A 5,139-nucleotide genomic window follows, 5' to 3' on the forward strand; every position below is an offset into this window, starting at 1 on the left:
TTTAAAGTTTATGAATTATTTGGGCTGTGTGGTTAGATTCAGGGAAGTAACATCTAGTCAAATTAAAAAAACTTTTTTTCTGGGGCGCCTGGGTGGCTTAGTCGGTTAAGCGTCCGACTTTTCGCTTAGGTCATGATCTCGCGGTTCGTGGGTTTGAGGCCCGCGTCGGGCTCTGTGCTGACTGCCAGCTCAGAGCCTGGAGCCTGTTTCAGTCTGTGACTCCCTCTCTCTCTGACCCTCCCCTGCTCACGCTGTCTCTCTCTCCTAGAAAAAAAAAAAAATTTTAAAAAAAACTTTTTTTCTTGAGATGTGAATATTTTATTTTTACAAGCGATTTATAAAAACTTCATTTTAAAAGGTGTCCTTTTTCCTATTGTAAAATGCAAAAGTTCCCAGCTGGCAGTTCTGTGGCAGTCCAGGAAGAGTGGGCCGGGTGCTTCCTGGGCTACCTTTCATCACTACAGTGGATAAATTGGTGCAGTCAAGCAACAACCTGCAGAGAAAAGCGGAACATCATCCTAAGCCTTCATTATGTACGACAGCCTCTCTGTGGCTCCTCCTTAACTGAGCTCATACATGACTTCATCGAGAAGATGGCCCATATCTCTATCCCTAATGGAGAAAATGGGTTTTATATAGCAGGTAAATCATACTCCCTCTCTCTAAAATCATATTGATGTAACCAAATTCAGAACCTATCTCTTGCTTAATGTGTTTTTAAAAGCAGCAAGGGAATTCAAATTTTGATGCCAAAATCAATTCCTGTCATTCCACAGGACTGTTAAAAGGTTTCATTCCAAAATCATATTTCTTTCTCTTGAACTCTGTCATTTGAGTCTATGAAATTGTATACCTTGATTTTTAAAAATCATTTTACTGGCATGTTTTGATGGATGCTGTATAATCATATCTTCTTTTAGCAGGTACTGTTCATACTTTAAATTTTTGATGTTAATTCATTTTACATACATATGTTATCAAATAAAAGCCAGTAATTTTGTGATCAAAATCCAGCCCCATATACATCTGGGAACAATTTTCTATTTCTTACTTCAGGTTCCCTGTTGGCAACAGCACAGCCAAGTGTGACCATGAAATGTGGATTGGAGGTGAAAATGCCTGGTAGTGAGAAAGAAGGTCACTGGAATGGTCACTAATACATCTCAGGGTGATGTTAGGAATGAGATAGGAGGAAAATGTCAGAGAGCTAGACTCCACAATTTTAAGTGACTATAAGAAAATTTGAAGATATTAATAACATGACACGGAATGAAAAGGGTGATGTAATTAAGTGGTGTGAGCTTGGAGCTATGCTAGCCAGAAAGGTTCCCCAAAGATGTCCATGGCCTAAAAGCAGAAATGTGGAAATAGGTTACAGAACAAAGCAAAAAGAACTTTGCAGATCAAACTAAGGTTAAGGGCCTTAAAATAAGGAGACTATTTAGATTATCAAGGTGGCTCCAATCTAATTACATGAGTCCTTAAAAGTGGAGAACTTTCTGCAGCTGGGAATAGGAGAGATGAGGCTGAAGGGGAAATTAGAGTGATCCAAATTGTGAGAAGGGCTCACCCTACTATTGCTGACTTTGAAGATGAGGGGGCCACAAAGTGGAGAATTTAGAGGCCTCTAAAATTGAACACTGGCCAGCAGCTAACAAGAAAATAGGGACTACCATCCTACAATTACATGGAATTGAATTCAGCCAGTAACCTAAATGAGTTGCTAAGACTGAGTTGATAAGCAGATTCTCCTCCAGAGTCTCAGTCTGTCTAAGGTTTGATTTTAGTCAAGTGAAACCAGGAGCAGAAAAATCAGTCCACTTCCCTGGAACTTCTGACCTACAGAACTGTGGGGGTAATAACTATGTGTTGTTGTTATCTGCTAAATGTATGGTAATCTCTTATGGCAGTAATAGAAACCAATGCAAAAGGCAATGGAGTTGTTGCAAGAGAGCTAACAGCTCTAATTTGGAGTGTGCATGGGGAGATAGGCAATAGTGGTGATGCCTCTGCACTTAGATGTACTAAAGTTCAAACCCCAACTGACACCTGCTAGCTGAATGATCTTACTCAGGAGATTGCACCTTTATAAAGCAATCAGTTTGATATCCTCCACCACAAAATGGAAATAATAACAGTATTTCTTGTACTAGCTCATGGTTAGGCTTAAATCTAGTAAAGGATATACAAGAATCTAACAGTACCTAGAGATGGAATTGGCACTGAATAGAGTGGTCTTTACTAAAACACAACAAAGCAGCCTCTTGTCCCTGAAATCCAAGGGCAAGTGACGACGGGGAGACTTTACTTGTGAGGAGTTACAAAGTATCATCATTGAAAGGAAAGCCAGTTTTAGTCCAAGACCTGGAAACGGAGAAAATGTGCTCAGAAAAGGGTCTGTAGCAAATGGTGAACCAAATGTGAACAGTCTTCTCAAACTCAAATATGCATAAAGATCACCCAGATTCTAAGAGGGTTCTGAGGAGATGGCAGAGTAGGAAACACTAGGAATCTGTTTTTCTACCTAGACAATAACTGCACTGGCAGAATCTTTCTGATGTTCCTATTTTGGAGTCCATTGAAGGCTTGCAATTTCTAAGAAAAGGCTTAGGTGGCAAATTGTGGTTAATTTTGGTCAATTACGGCTCTTAGAACAGTAATAGCTAACCCATTTCCCTCCCATGTGGCAGGCAGCTGTATACATGTTCCTGAAAAATAACCAATCTGCACACAATTTTCAAGAGCCAGGGAGGGCAAAAAGGACCCTGTCCTCCAAATATTGAGAATCTGTGCTCTGAGAACTCTGATTACTGCTTCAAATCACACAGGTGCAGACAATGAGATGGATGGTCATTTTCTGTACCTTTTATAATTATCATAATCCCCTTCTCTCTGGCTGGAGTGACTTCCAGGTGATTGAAAGGAAAGGTACCTTTCCTCTCTCACTTCATTTTACTCTTTTTCTCCCTTGGGGAACCAAACATTAAAAAGACTGGACATTTAAAAACAACTGTATATATTGGGAAAATGAGAAGGGAAGAGCTCAGAAAGGATCTGTAAAGATCTTAAATTTACACCCCAGGCTGTTCCTAGGCATAGAGAGCCTACAACAATACAAAAAAACAAAAGCAAACCCCCAAAACAATGAACTCTGGGGATCTTATTTCCAAAGGTTCAAATGCCTGGTGTTCAACAATGAAATCACAAGGCATACAAACAACAGAAAAGTATGGCCCATTCAGAGGAACAAACTGACAAAAGCTGTCCCTGAAAAAGACCCAATGGTAGATTTATTACAGAAAGATTTTAAAACAACTGCCTTAAAAATGCTCAAGGAACTAAAAAAAGATGTGGAGAAAAATCAAGAAAATAAGATATACAAAAAGTAGAAATATCTATATAGAGATATTTATAACCTTAAAATAAACCAAAAGCCATTTTGGAGCTGAAAAGTACATTGACCTAAATAAAAAGTTCAATTAGAGGGATTCAAAGACAGATTTAAAGGGAAAAAAAGCCAGCAAACTTGAAGGTAGGACAGTGGAAATGATCAAATCTGCGGAAAAGAAAGAAAAAAGAATGAAGAAAAGTAAACAGAGCCTAAGGGACCTATAGGACATCATGAAGTAGTGTATTAAGTGCATCAAATATGTATGTTGATATGGATTGTAGGAGTCCCAGAAAGAGAAAAAACCAGAGGAAAGTTTGAAGGAATAATGGCTGCAAACTTTCAAACTTTGATGAAGGGTATGAATGTAAACATCCAAAAAGCTTCATGAGCTCAAAATCAGATGATTCAAAAGGACCCTATTGAGACACATTATTGAAACAATAGTATGTAACTCCACTTTTTTGCTTTTACATGACTTAATATGCTAATATAGTTTTAAAAAGCAATGATCAGTCTAACAGCTAGTATTTTGTAACTTTGGTTTCTAACTGTAAATACTATTTTCCACATAATTTGAGAGACTATTGCATTTACAAAATTATTAGTTTATGTTTTTGGGCACACAGTGCAACAAGATGCAAATTTGTGACACCAGCAATGGAAAGAGGTGAGGAGAGATTTGTAAAGGAGCAGTTTTTGTATTTTATTAAAGTCAGACTGGCATAAATTTAAATTAGAGTGTCATAACTTTAGAATGCTGAATGTAATCTCCATGGTAACCACAAAGAAAATAGTTACAGAATATACACAAAAAAGGAATTTTAGCATTTTACTGAAAAACATAAAAACACTACAAATTACTACAAAATATAAAAGACGACATTAATGTAGGAAAAAATACAGTAATATAGGGAAAAAAGGAAAGATTGCTATACTAACAACAGACAAAGTAGACTTTAAATTTAAAAAGGTTAAAGAGTTTAAAATTTTAAAAAGATTAAAAGAAGGGAATTATATATTAATAAACGCTTCAATACATCAATAGGATATAAAAACCTAAAAAAATATGCACATAAGAACAGACTTTAAAATATATGAAGCAAAAACTGATAGAATTGAAGAGAAAGATAAATAGTTCTACATCGATACCCCATTCTCAGTAATGGATAAAACGATCAAACATAAGTAAGGTAATAGAGGGATTAACACAATTAAACAACTAGATCTAACAGACACAGGACACACTACCCAACAAAAGAGCATACACATTCTTTTTAAATGCACATTTGATAAGAAACGAGACATTTGAGAAGAAATGGGACATTTTCCAGGGTAGTCCATATGTTAGGCCACAAATTAAGTCTCAATAGATACAAAAGGATAGATACCACATAAAAGTATCTTCTATGACCCCAATGGGAAGAAGTAGTAAATCAATAACAGAAGTAAAACTGGAAAATCCACAAACTTGTGGAAATTGAACAATACACTATTAAACAACCAATGTATCAGAAATCACAAGAGACATTTTAAAATCCTTAGAGATTAATTAAAATGAAAACACACCAAAAGATATGGGATGCAGCAAAAGTGGTGCTAAAGGAGAAATTTATAGCTATAAATAAATGCTTACATGATAAAAATCTCAAATCAACAACCTTTAGGTTAAGGAACTAGAAAAAGAAGAAAAATGAAACCAAAGCTGGCAGAAAGAAGGAATTAAAAATTAGAGGAAAGATAAATGAAAT

Source organism: Crocuta crocuta, unplaced genomic scaffold, assembly GCF_008692635.1.
Source record: "Crocuta crocuta isolate KB4526 unplaced genomic scaffold, BGI_CrCroc_1.0 scaffold184, whole genome shotgun sequence".
Taxonomy (NCBI): domain Eukaryota; kingdom Metazoa; phylum Chordata; class Mammalia; order Carnivora; family Hyaenidae; genus Crocuta; species Crocuta crocuta.